This window comes from Zonotrichia albicollis, chromosome 1 (assembly GCF_047830755.1).
Source record: "Zonotrichia albicollis isolate bZonAlb1 chromosome 1, bZonAlb1.hap1, whole genome shotgun sequence".
Lineage (NCBI taxonomy): Eukaryota > Metazoa > Chordata > Aves > Passeriformes > Passerellidae > Zonotrichia > Zonotrichia albicollis.
The window spans coordinates 128,696,279-128,710,876 of NC_133819.1; the positions used below are offsets into that span (position 1 = coordinate 128,696,279).

At 37.4% G+C, this 14,598-nt stretch overlaps 1 protein-coding gene and 1 long non-coding RNA gene across 13 annotated transcripts in view; one reads left to right on the forward strand and one right to left on the reverse strand.

Moving 5' to 3' along the window:
• Nucleotides 1-14,598, reverse strand: part of OXR1 (oxidation resistance 1) — a 262,270-nt gene that overhangs the window by 73,436 nt on the left and 174,236 nt on the right. The gene's annotated exons all lie outside the window — the stretch shown is intronic.
• Nucleotides 1-14,598, forward strand: part of LOC141731096 (uncharacterized) — a 42,663-nt gene that overhangs the window by 798 nt on the left and 27,267 nt on the right. For all 3 annotated transcript variants that reach the window (XR_012583011.1, XR_012583018.1, XR_012583009.1), the window contains exon 3: nucleotides 4,701-4,774. This is a non-coding gene — a long non-coding RNA (uncharacterized LOC141731096). The remainder of the gene's footprint in view (nucleotides 1-4,700; nucleotides 4,775-14,598) is intronic.

Below are 14,598 nucleotides of genomic sequence, written 5' to 3' on the forward strand. Positions count from 1 at the left end.
TGAAAAAAACAAAACTAATCAAAACATGATCCAAGAGTTTTGCAGAAAAATAAATACCTAAAGCATTGAATCTCATTATTAAGATCTGCCTTATGATGTGTTCTGCATGTATTGAGGCTGAAAGAACAGCCATATAATGATATTTATACCTGTGCCATACACCTTGAGAACGCAGAACTGTAAGCTAATGTGCTTATATTTTAATATGAGTATGATACAATTATGCACTGCATCTAGCTGCAGATGAAGGCATTGTTTAATAAAAAATGCTCTTGTTGAGCCAAATCTATTGTGTACATGCAGAACTACCGAACAAAATGCTGAGCTATTTCAACTCCTATTCACTTGTAGCAGCTGCTCAATTAAATCAGAGTTTAATGTCAGCATTTTAGAGTGCTGATTTCTGAGGGTTACTTGATTTAAACAGTACACTCAAATCAACCTTTCTACTACTCAAATCAGTTCTTGCTCAGGAGGTAATGATGTTCAAGACTTTTTTCAAATAAAACCCTTCACTGAAAGAGAACAAGAAAATTTTGACAGATTTAGCTCCTCCTTCCTTTCCCCAAGATCTTCCAGTAGAAATGGATGAGTAATCTGTCTGTTCCAAGGCTAGTGAATAAATCTGGTACTATGGAGTCACTGCATGGTCTAAGTACCACTAGATATTTAGAATATAAACAGTTCTGCCAACCAGATATTTCTTGCCCGAAGCAGTGTAATTAGTTTTCATTTTGACAGGATTTCTGCCATGAAGAAGTTATGATTGGTCTTTAACCCTGGTGATTCTATTTTAGACAAAATCTATTTTGTCTTTGCATGAGAAATTAGTTTACAAATGTGGTGATGAGCCCATTTGAAACTTCCAGATCAGTTGCCCACCAGTATTCCAGCCATATATACACCTCTGCTATTGCATTGATTACATGTATTTCGTCTGTGGTTTGAAATAATCCTTTTTTTTTTTTCTTTCAGAACCATAAAATTGTTTAGGTGAGGAAAGACCCTTTAGATCATCAAGTCCAACTATTAACCTAGCACTGCTAAGTCCACCACTAAATCATTTTCCTAAGTGCCACACCCTCTAGGGGTAGCAACTCTACCACTTCCATAGGCAGCCTGTTCCAAGGCTTGACAACCCTTTTGATGAAGAAATTTTTCCTAACATCCAATCTAAACTTCCCCTGGTGCAGCTGGAGGCAGTGTTTTTTTCATTATATTTCAGTAATAGAGTCTACCAATTCAGATAGCATTTTGATGATGTATTCAAGATAAATGTTTGATAATTATGAATTTATTTTAGCTGCTTTCACCTGCTTTCCTCACAAGTAGTCCTTCTGAACTATAAAAAGGCTACCTCTTACTTAAATGTGGAGTTTTTTCATAGTATTGAAAATGATTGTCTATACTCAAAAGCATCCATTTAGCAATGTTTTTACTTAGCAAAAACAAAGTCTTCAGTTAGACTGTTTTAACTATAAAATCAAGATTTAGGTATCAATGCTCAGAAAATTAACAGCACTCTTTAAGATACGTGACACTCATAAACTACTGATAAAATTTCAAGGCATTACTGTAATACAAGAATATTACACTGTTATTAAATTGTGAAGAATATAGTCAGTTATACTACTTGCCATCCAGAGGGACCTTGAGAAGTGGGCCTATGCAAAACTCATGAAGTTCAACAGGCCAGTTATGAGGTCCTGACCCTGGGTCAGGGTAATCCCAAGCACAAAAACAGGCTGAGCAGAGAGAAGCACCGGTGAGAAGGCCTTGGGGGTTGGTTGATGAGAGGCTCAGCATGACCTGGCAGCGCAGCCCAGGATACAGTTGGCTTTCTGGGCTGCATCAAGAGAAGTGTGGCCAGCTGGTCAAGGGAGGGAATTCTGCCTCTCTGCTCAGCTCTCCCACCTGGAGCAGCCACCTGGAGCACTGCACACAGCTCTGGGGCCTCCAACATGAAAGGGGACCCGTTTGAACCAGTCTGTAGGAGGGTAGAAAGATGATCTGCGGGCTGAAGTGCCCCTTCTATAAAAGATGCAGTCTGGAGAAGAGGAAGCTCCAGGAGACCTTAAAGCACCTTCCACCTACAGGGGACCTACAAGAGTGTTGGAGAGGGAATTTCTACAAAGAGTAAGGGCTTTAAATTGAAAGAGGTCAGGTTTAGATATTAGGAAGAAGTTCTTTACTGTGGGTGGTGAGGCACTGAAACAGGTTGCCCAGAGATGTTGTGGATGCTCGATCCCTGGAATTGTTCCAAGCCAGGATGGACAGAGCTTTGAGAAACCTGGTGTAGTGTAAGGTGTCTCTGCCCATAACAGGGGGGGTTAGAATTAGATGACCTTTGAGGACCCTTCCAACCCAAATCATTCTATGATTCTTTGGTAGGTATCATCAATACAAATATCCAGTGGTATGGGCTTTAAGATGCTGTTTCACCTTGGTTATGCCTTAGTTGTACCACACCTGTGCTAGCAAGACTTTTAAAAAAGATCTCTGCTCTGAAAATTGACCAGACTTAATCCAGTGTCTCTTTAAAAATCTAATGTACTGGTACTTAAGACTGTAGTCTATATTTCCATGTGAAAAGCTCTGCAGCATTCCTTTTTTATTGGTAGGAGCAACATGAACACTCCATACTTAAGCAATATGTGTCCCTTTAACCATAAAGCTAAACCAAATATATATGGGTTCTACAATATTTATAATTTTTTACACTTATATTCATCTTGAACACCTTTACAGATCATTCTACCTTTCTGTCCTCAAAATGTCTGGAAAAAGCCAGGGTTTGCTGAGGAGGACTAATAAATCTGTGTTTGATCTCTAAATGTGCAACAAGGATCTCTTCTGGGTTTATCTTCTGGCCTGTGGTATCAGTGGAGCAAAGAGTATCTCTGTAACTCAGCCACTGAAAACTGTCCCTCCAATAAAAAGGAACAGGTCCTGCCTGCTTTTAATTGCTTCTTTCTGTTCCCATGCTACGAGTATAAGCACAAGGATTCATTTAGCAAGTGCTGCGTTTAAAGATGATAAATTTAAAAAGTACCTTTTAGTTTAGTAAAAACTCGCTACACTTTTTTTGTTAATTTGTTACTATTTTGTTTTGAGGTTACAATTATCCCCAGTTAGATCTCCAGATCTGAATTGTGTCTAAACACCTGTAGAAGCACAAGCTGCAAAACAACAGATGAGTCTAGGTAGCTGGGAGAGCAGAAAGGGAGGGAGGGAGGGAGAAAGAGGAAGTTTCATGCCAGCCTCTGTCTTCAGTGCCGGTGTGTATTAGATCAAGATGAGAAGTCAGACTGTGGCACAAATAGAGACACCTTCATATTGGTATTATGCACAAACCCACATTCAGTAGCTACAGAAATGTCTCACAGAATACGTCTGCTTTTATGATGTAATATTTAATAACACCTTATGCTAATCTATTGCACAACCTGGTCTCGTAGCTAGATCTCCAAATCCTAAACCAGAGCAGGTAGAAGCTGATTGAGCTGCATCCTAAAAGGTGAGAAAGAGAGCAGGGATCTATTTTGGTCAGATAGAAAAGGATGCAATAGGGTAAAAATATTTCCAAAGTCTGAACATACAGTTATATATAAAAGTATTTCATAGGAGAAAAAAAAAGATAAAACCTTAGCAAGTGGTAGCAATATCACCTCTTCAGGGACAGATCTGCTGCTTGTGAAAGTGCAAATTGTAGCAACTAATCCAGCAAAATGCCAGCAGATGCTGTTCAACTTCCTCAGGGCTGGGCCAGTCACATGCCTGGTGTGCAGGATATGGGCCTCTCTCAGTAGGTCTTACCAAATTTGTGGTGTGGCCAAGCTGCAGGCAAAAGTGCAGCAGGCACCAACCCAACCCCTCACTCTGTTTTGTGAGAAGGGAGGTTTGTACATGCTTTCTGAGGTGACAGTCTTGGTGTCAGTCATTTGGCAATTAGTCAACGTTCATTTGTGTATAAACAACCTCTAGGCAAGTATGTAATTCTGGCAGCTTGAACCAAATGCCCCACTTAAGGTTCCTTAGTCATTTCTGGAGGCACCGACTGTCATGTAATGCTATGGGGATGCTGCATGCCTTTGTCAGGTATTCTAAACTACTACCTCTGGTCAAGACACTACCATTTGTGTGGTTGCAAAACCCATAATTGGCAAAAATATGAATTTGAATTAGAACCTCTTAACCTCTTTCTTGATTTTTAATGAAACCTATTTTTAGTAATGTAAAATAATTCAGGATTTGTTTGGGCTTTTGTTTCCTTGTGAAAAAGATAAACTCTTAAGACACAGAAAAACATACTGCACTCTGTTTCCAATGCTGTTTCAGTAAAAATTGAACAGTATGCTGAATGCACATGCAGTCCCTGAAGGAAGGATCAGAACTCAGGCATGCAGAACTCCCACATTCTCAGGCCTATTTCCCTAGGAACAAACTAATTTGAATGATGAAGTATGGAAGTACACAGTTCTAGAAGCAAAAACATTTGCACAGATCTATTTTTGTGATTAAGAATGTTCAATTTATCCCAAAGGGAAATTCAGTGTCAGTATAATTTTTAAAGAAGTTGAAAAGAGATAACCAGTAGGTGATACTAAGTAAATGGGTGTGTTTAAAGCAGGTTCTTCACAGAGCACTGTGGTCTAGGTGTGGCTGTTCATAAGGTTTCACAGACCACATCCTCTTTTCAGATTCAGCAAGAAAGAAACTCCCATCTGCATACCAGCTTCAGAAATGGCAAACCTGGAATTTCAGACTTCAGCAGGTAGGGATATAACTCTGATTTTACTAACCAGCTCCCTGTAGGATTGAAAGGACATGGGGCCCATTCTCTACCTTGACCACTGATTCTGTTCACTGGTCAGCAGAAAATGTCACTCTGAAGGGACAAGACAGAACAAAGATGGGCAACAAGGGAATTTGGCAGTCCCTGATTCTGGACTGGGATACTTCAAGTAAAGGTTATATTTTGTATACAATCATTCTTGAAATTACACTGAAAAAGACAGGAAGCCATAACAGCATCCCTTTCAGGAGAGTTATTTTCTTAGTAGAAAACTGAATCAAATGCCTACTGCATTTGTATTTCAAATATGGCTCAATAAATCTTTAATTTCTTAAGAAGCTGTACAAAATAAAGGTACCACACCTAGATATGAGATTTCTACAGGCTGAGGAGAACATTTGGACGTTTCAGCTTACCCCTACAATATATTTTAGCATCAAAAGATGCACTGCTCCTTATGTTTAATTTCATAATAGCTAAGTACTGTAACATTCACTGTGTGATTTTGTGTTTTTACCAAGAAGTTGGTTATATAAATATTATAGTTTTGTTAGTTTGTTTGGTATCTAATGCAATCCAAGAGAGACTGCTTATAATTAGGACAGCCCAACAAGTCCATTTCACCTTTAAGGAAAAAGGAATTTTTTGCTTTTCTCGCCAGATTTCAAAAATCTTCATACAATAATTTAAATTTAGATAGTAAAGATAGAAACACCATGCAAAAAATTGTACAAACCAATCTGGGGCATACTGTAACACATATATGAAAAATGTTAATTGATTCACAAGTGTCCTGTACTGGCATACATAGCTTAGTTACAGGAATTCATACTAAGCATATGAAACCCAGCACAAGTGAGTATAAATTAAGAGTATTTTACTCCATTTTACCTCATCTTGCAAAATAATTTTATCAGATTTCAAAAACATGCCACAATTTTTTGACACTTTTGGATGTACCCAATTTCAGCTGCATATGTTCTGAAGTTTCAAAGATACAGGTCACTGACAAGCTTTGTTGCCTGCAGTTACCCAGCTTCTCTGCAAAATTATAAAATCATAGTCTCCATCCAGCTTGTTTTTATGCTTTTATTTTTCATGAAACAGCAAAAGACATACCATTACAAAAATGAATATTCTAAGACTAAATATGTATTTTTTCTTATTTTCCCAAAGTATGCATATGTTTAGATGTTGAAATGATCCATTCTACAATAACATGTCAACATTTGTTAGAATATCAATGTCAACATGGAAGTTTTCAAATATGGCCTTGAGAACAAAGGCACATCATAGGGGGACTTCTCCATGTTTATGGCAGAACTTTAGTTTCAGCTGCAATTACTCAGCTCTTTATATGGATTACCTTATCAAATAAACATGAAACGACCTTCAGGTCTTCAGTTCATATTTATCTGGTCAGTAGTGGCTGAACAGCCACTAAAAAACAGAAACAGAACATTCTGTTCTTTCAGGGAGCTGTATGAAATTGAATCTGGACTCCAGGGGGTATGAATACATGTTCATAGAAACACCCATGCAGTTTAAGGATGTTTACTAGTTATGGCACTTGCTATGTCAGTTTTCAGTAGACACATCTTCTGTCTTTGTGTCATCAATTCACTGACATTTTTTTCTTTCATCACGTGTTTTGCAACTGAATGTGGAAAACACTGACAGTATAATTGATGACTCTATAGTATTTACTAGCTAATCTCGTCCTCCACACAGGCATAAATTATGCAAATTATAAATAATTGCTTATGAAAGGTGTTCAGAAAATTGATTATTCATCAGATATTTGAATCATAAGCAAACAGTATTGATTTTTTTTCTTTTTTTTCCTTTTTGCCATATAAGTGTAACTATTTTTTCCTTAACACTCACTAAATGCATATCAAGTTGTTAATGCACTATATTCCTGTAAGGAAGCTGCTCATACTTGCTCAGAAACAATAGAGCCAGATTCCAATTCACTTTTTTCACTGATTTATTGGTTCATGATAAAATAGAATGTCCCTCTGGTTCCTACAGTTGTTAAAGTAGAGTCTGGTTCTATACCATCTCTGAAGACTAAGCAATCATAACACAACTCAGATTTGAAACAAAAGCCTTGATTCAGAGCATTAACAAGAAAATTGTTTTCAGATCAGTATCTCAGAACCTCATGACTGGCTGTATTCCTCATGTTTACAGGAAAAGCCACATACTTTAGAAATCCACAGTCCTTCTTGGGGTTATAACATTAAAAATCTTCAAATTAATGTCTTTAAAGTACACATTTAAAGTAATATATTGAACTGGTTGTGTCTGTTTGAAGAAATAATTAACTGCTTGTCACATACTCTCATTATGCTTGGTTGGCACCAAATCAGTTTACAATTCAAAAAACATTACAGCTTCTAGTAATGGGTTATGTGTTTTCATTGCAACCTTTAGACCTGAAGATATCTAAGATACAAGATGCTTTCAGTTCACTAGAAAAAAATTATTCTTCTCAGACACCTGGAAAAAAAAAAAGGCTTAAGAACAGTGATGAGCAGTCAGTTCTATGTAGAAATGCCATCTAAAGTACAGTGATATTTACGAGAAAAATGGGTCCAAAATATCATCAGAATTTATCTTAATCCAGAATAAGGCTAATGGCAACAGTTGATCTTTTGATTGCAAATTTTTAATTCTAATAAGAATTACTGATTTTCTGTTTTACTTGCTCCTGCTTAGGCAGTGCATTCCAGGATTAAGGATTAGTTAAAAAAAGACTGAATTCTGTTTCAGCCTTTGCTACCTGTTTTTTTGTGATTGTTTCCCTTAAGTAAGCATACGAAAGCCTTTTGTACATACCTTTTCCTGAGCCACCTAAATTTGTGCAGGACATTCCTGAAATTTTCTTCTGAATTAAAACCTAGAAGAAGTATGTTGATCTTACTAGGAGGAAGTTCTGCTTTTTCTTTCTTGTTAAATCTTGCTTCTTAGGGAACATCTGGTGTCTCTCCCCTCCCCCACTGGCACCACATCACAAGCGTTTGCCTGATTCATTTGCTCCCATAATATCATGTAGAAAACTTGTGGATGGTTATTCACTCTATCCTTTTGGGGATAATTACTACAATTTATCCTCCAAAATCAAATCCACTGCTTCTAGATAGCTAAAGCATTTGAAGGCTCTCCATTACTGTATTATCTATGAATTAAGAAACTTTATCCTTTATACAGTAGTGTTTCCCCCTGAGATTTCCTATCTTAACTCCTGCTCTCTCTCACATTTTATTATCTTGGTTTTGATTGCTGTCACAGTTTCCCCTGAAATGATTTGCAGTATGTTGTGTCTCTTGTGTTCAGCCACATTTAGCTGCAAGGCTGTACACACCATTAAGAACCTATGCACACATACACAGCTTTACAGATCCTGCTTGCCTCTTATTAATCTCCTTCTATTTGTTTAGATGGGATCTTCTGTAGGCTGCATTTAAAATTACTAAAGGCATGTCTTGCTATTTTCCTTGTATTTCATTTGACAATGAGATATTGTGAATATATATTGTGTACAAAATCTCAGAAGAACAGTTCTTTTCATAGGCAATTAATTGTTATCTGTCAAGGTTTTTTACACCAGTGCTTCAGGATCAAGACTTGGAATTTGTAAGTGATTTGACTTACAGGGGTTAAGGGTGAAGCACTAGTGACATGCTTTCTATCAAGAGAACAGGCTGTTGTATTTCTCAGAAGTCAAAAGCTTATTTCTTCCAACAACAGGTCCTAATATTAGTAAATTATGCTATGTTGGAAATACATGCAGCACACTAGTTTAGTCATGAACCTTAGTAAGGTCAGCAAATTTCAGTGAGAAGAGAAGGGAAAAACAACTATTGTCTAACCTTGATCTATTTTTGTATTAAACACAAAGGTAAAATTAGTTATTTGAATTGGAGCTTGCCTCTTGAGTTCCTAATTGACTGCCTTGGGTACGGCTCATACCTCAGTGTCATTAAAGAAGACTGCAAGGCTGCTCCAGCAGACATGCTCTGGAGCTGACACAAACAGAGCTGCCGTGGAACCGTCCGGGTGCCAGGCTGCAGGGCAGTGGCACTGCACAGCAGGAGAGGTGACTCCGGTGTGGGGTGTGGCCAGATGGATGAGCTGCTCACCTGGGTGGCAGAGCTAAAGAAGGGTCAAACAGCATCAGGGGCTCTGAGGAGGAGATTGACTGGTGCAGACAGTCTCTACCAGCACTGAGGCACAGGCACCAGATCTTGCGCCACTAGAAGGAAAGGATCCCCTCTTGCACTTTCCCTTCCACCCTCCACCAATGGGATGGGGAGAGGAATCAGGAAAGAAAAGAAAATAGAGCCCTGGATTGAGATAAGAACAGTTTAATGACTGAAACAAAGTAAAATATAATAATAATTAACAAAGTAAAAGTATAAATAATAATAAGTAATAAATAATAATAAATAATAAACTACTACTACTACTAATTGTAACAAAAAGGAGAAGGAGGGAGAAATGTGAAAACCAGGAAAGACAAGTGGTGCACAGCACAATTGCTCACTACCTGCTGACTGATGCCCAGCCCATTCCCAAGCACTGATCAGCCCCCTTCCAGGTAGTTCCCCCAGGTCATACAACTGGGCATGACATCCCATGGTACGGAATATCCCTCTGGCCAGTTTAGGTCAGCAGCTCTTGCTGTGGTCCCTTCCACTTTTTCTGCACCTCCTCACTGGTGGAGAATGGGTTAGTGAAAAGTCCTTGACTCAGAGTAAGCACTGTTCAGCAACAACCAAAACAACGGTGTGTTATCAACATTATTCTCATCCTGAATCCAAAACACAGCACTGTACCAGCTCCTAAGAAGAAAATTAGCTCTGTCCTATCTGAAGACAGGACAGGATCACTAAAGCAATTCTGAAAAAACCCAGCACAACAACCTTTTAATACTTCAGACTTGTTTTAGAGCCTCAGTAACTTTCCTTTTTGTTTTGGTTTTTTGCATAGAAAGCTTTGATGGGCTCTGTGTATCAAAGTACCTCTGGTTTTACTTAAGATTTCATGAAGAAATTAAATTGTAATAATAAAGTTAGAAGGCATCTGGATAAGTAGAATGGCAAAAATCAACAACTGTTTTAATCATGGCTGGCAAATCTGTAATTATCTATAGGAGTCAATAATCATGTGGATAAGAATAATCTGTTGATAGCAGTGTACTTGTACTTTCAGAAAGCTTTTTACAAAGTCCTGCAGCAAGGAAATGAAGCTGTTGTAGGACAAGATGGCTCATCATTTAATATCCTTTGAAGTACAGCAAGCAAGAGCCCAGAAAGAAAGATTCTCAATGCAGCCCAACAGAGATACATGTTTTTGAACTTACAGCATTATTAGGCTAAGGAGAGAATAACACGGTGATGTAGTTTGTCGATGGTACTAAATGATGTAGAAAAGTAAAATAGGCTAAAAAAAGTTAAAAATTGATTAATAATACAAAACATAAACAAAGCAGCGAGTAAAATTCATTGTTGATAAATGCTGGATAAAGACAAGTTTTCCTCTAAGTGCCTATGTTTATACATACACAGTGATGAGCTTTATGTGAGCTATCCAGTAGAGATATATGAAAGTGTCAGTCAATATACATCAAAAAGGAAAAATAAATATGAATTATTAGAAAAAATATAGTTACACTATACTGCAAATTCTTAAAATTAATATAGATTGAACTGCTGGTCACACTGTCTCAAAAAAAGATGCAATGTACTGAAAAAACATACTGAGAAAAGCAACAAAGGTGTTGAGCTGCTGCTTTCTAGGAAAGCAGAGGAAATAAAAGAATGTAGGTAAGCAGAAAATAGATCAGAGAAAAACAATTCACATTTCTTGTGATAAGAGAAGTTGGGGCACCTACTGAAATTACTGTGAAGATTTTTATAAAAGGGAACATTTTGTTACACAACATAACTGAATCACAGAATTCATTACCACAGGATGTGTATATGACAAATCTATGAATGGTTCAGAAAGTAATTAGAAAAGTAATTAGCCCATCAAGACCCAATAAGCAAAAGAATGCAAATGCAAACTGATTTCTGGAAATCTCTATGTCACGGATTGCCTAAAGCTTAGAGGAATATCAGCAAAGTGTGTTTTCATATTTGACCTCTTCTATATTCTTTCCCTAATTACCAGCTGCTGCTGGCTGCTGTGGAAATAGGACACTAAGGTGGACATGAGTAAAAGATTACCTTCACCCCACCCTGCCCAGCCATGATACCACCCTGTCCCCCTGCTCTGGAGTCAGGAGAAGTTCTTGGCAAGTGCTTTCCTTGGGTCATTTGCATTTGAAGGGGGTGGGTGACCATCCTGCAGATGGAGGAAGCTCAGAAGATCAGTTCTGGGGTCTCAGGGAGATACAAAAGACCTCAATTGCCGTGGATGCTGAAGCAGAGAGAGAGAAAAGCTAATATTTTGCTTTAATTTTTCTCTCTTTTTTAATCTCCTGAAGTGAATACAAGATGGTGTGGCTTTTCCACCTCAGTTGCCTTATCCCAGAAAATTGGAAATCTCACCAAGTAGCAGTGTTGATGACTTAGTTTGAAGAGGAGTCACGAACATTAAGTGTTTCTGGAAAAGAATCCACATAGACTATCAGAACATTCTCAGATGTCTAAGTCTTAAGGGCTCTGAAGTTGTACTCTACACAGGGAAACAAATGTGAGAAAAAGAAAGCATTGAAGGACAACCAAGAGATTTTGCCAAACAACCTGGGTATATTCTATTATATTGTAGTGTCTGTGAACTGCCCTGAGAAGCCAGCTGTGATCCTGGGAGGGCAGGGAATGTATCCTACAGCAGGTTTAGATTTAGCACACAAATATCCCTCTGTGCTGGTGCAGCTGCACTGCCAAGCTTGCTGGCAGGCAGGGAGAGGAGTCTGCTCGTGCCCTGACTCCACAGATGCTGCTTTGCACTCTGTAATACAAATAGTGGGCACAGGAGTTTCATAGCACTGTTCCTCAATGTGCAGACACAGGATAAGGGATTCTTTGCTTTTCAAAAATTAAAGCTAATCTTCAGAATTCAAGGCCTTTAGGAAAAGAGATTATATTTCATGGGGTTTTTAAAAATCCAAAATAATATTTTTTACTGTCATGCAAAATTCTTGTCAGGAATGGAAAATCTGTTACAATTAAGAGATAAAGTGCCTGCAGAAGGAAGGGGTACTGAGAAAAGCTTGTAACCCTCTATGCATATTTCATTTTTAAAAAATCAACCTGGGAACAGTATACATCAAGTATAATGGTCTATTCACATATGACTCACCAAACAGAATGATACGATAACAAAATAAAGCAGCAATACCCAACATTTGTTTCCCAAAGTCCTACAACATGTCAGTCATTCCTCTAATATGGTACAAAATTCCTACTTGAAAAAGGTGCAAGATTGAGCTAAAATAATTTTTAAATTATTTTATTTTAAAGTAATTTTAAAATTATTTTAATTTAAAAGCCATTATTTTAATTATTTTAATTTAAAAGCCATCAGAGAGATGGCTTTCTTACTACTGATGCACAGCACAAAGTACTGGGAGCTGTTACTTTGCTTTCTTTAGCAAAGCACAGAGACTTTGAGCATGACCATAACTTTTCCCCCAAAAGTTTTCTTCCATGCCAAAATGAAGAGGAACCTGAGGACTGTACCACGGAGCTAAGATCACTTGTGATTTAAACTTTCAACACCAGGTATTCTGACTGCTCAAGCACTTTAAGAAATTACCCAGGAATTATCTTTTATTTTCTACCAGTTTGAATCAACTACCACCAGTATCACCTGGTAGAAGGCTACCTTTTACCTTATCTCTCTTGATGCTATTACATTTCTCTCTTGTTACTGATGGGGCAGTATGGGATAACACAGAGAGTGCTGGCTGCTCTTTTAGAGCATCTTTCTGATAGTTCAGTAGTGCAACTGGAGTAACAGCACAGAATTTGCTCTTTGTTCTACCAGACACCAAAGGAATCAGACACTGAATTATCAGAATTAGTATTTTAATAAATACCATCATTATTATGACTGTCAACACTTTTAGGAAAAGTGAAGGAAAGCAGAAAATTTGGATTTGTTTGGCACTGAGACTGTACTCAGCTGAATTAAATACATGGATATAAAACAAGCCAGTGGTCCAAACAATTAATCATTTAAACAGATTTCTGCAAACTAAAGTCATAGCTTCCTGATACTGAAATCCTTTTTGATTAGGCATCACAAGTGTGAATTAGTAAGTGCATAATATCTACCCACCTACAAATATTTTACATTCTTCATATCCTCCTAGCTTACCCTGTCCTCTGGATTAAAAACATTCTACCTGATTAATCTATTTTGTATATAATTCTTTAGTTGGCCATTGGACTTTGTTTTCAGTTTTTGAAAGGAATTTTATTTTTTCTGTTTTTGTGAAACTCAATTGTCATAAGCCTTAGTAAATAAATATTTATAAATAAATATGCACCACTTGTTTTCATATGATGCTCATTTTCGAGTTGTTTGAAATGAACAACTTTTAAATTAAGTATTCCCTTCTAAAAATTATTTTAGCCTCAGTATCATAAGATTTATAGGCTTTTCACTGTGTAATTTGCATTCAGCATTCTCTGCATAAGGACATCAAACTAAACACCATTTCTGGTAGTAAATATTTTATTTCAAACAATAATTCTTCTAGAAGCAGAATTTATTTTATTTTGTAATTCACAGAAAACAGTCTTTCAAATAAGATGTATAGTAAACTTTAAACTGAATAGTATTGGCCTTTTCGTGAGGACTTGTGTTTTGCCTTTACATTTTGAAGCTAGCAGGTAGAGAAAAAAGTATCATTTTATATGTTTTATTATGGGATCAAAAATGTTGAGGTCAATTAGAACTTTGAGAAGCACATTAAAATTCACTATTTCTCAATATCTTGACACGTAATATTACTTTTAAGAGGCTTAATGACAAGGGAGCATGAGCTAGCAATAGCATTCACTTTCCAAAGTTACTCACACTGGATGACACAAGGACTTGCTTGTACCATAAACATTCCCCACCCCTCCTACATGAACTGCATGAAAGCTGCCAAACAAGCTTTAAAGTGCTGCAGGGCCTTGGAGGAGTGGTTTGGCAGATTTTTACTGCATGAATAGCAAAGGGGGGTAAGCCTCTAGTGGTGATATAAACAGGGATTTCAGGAGCACTGTAATGTGTGTGTTCATCATAACAAAGTGCTACCTGTGACACACTGTGACCAAATGGTCTGGATGTAGAAGCTGTGTTTCCATTTTGTAAATTGGTCTGAATTAGGCCAATGGTGTCTCAGCCAACAAAACAGCATCACTGGGTAGGCAATATTCTGTCCTGGGAAACAGGGTGTTTCACACGTTTGATATCCACAGCAGTGTTTTGACTGTTTAAATGCTTTTCCATTTGATTTTATAAAAAGAACCTTCTTCAAGTATCAGCATTATTACTCTGAAGAAAAAGAATTAGGAATAAATTGTGTGCAGCTTGCACAATCTCACAACTCTTTTGAAAGAGGTAATTGGACTTTTGAGGGCAGATTGCCATAGCATATTGCAGATAGGAAAATCTTGCTAAATTTTGTGGTCTGCCATGGCTCTCTTGCATTTTACAAAGGCATCTTGCATCATGTGAGGGTAAAGCATTCTTGTAAACATTAAAAAGCAGAGGAGCTGTGGGTTTTTTATTGTCAAGCAATATTGTCCTTTCCTCCCCCAATATTAATTTTCCCTTTTCTTAAAAACATT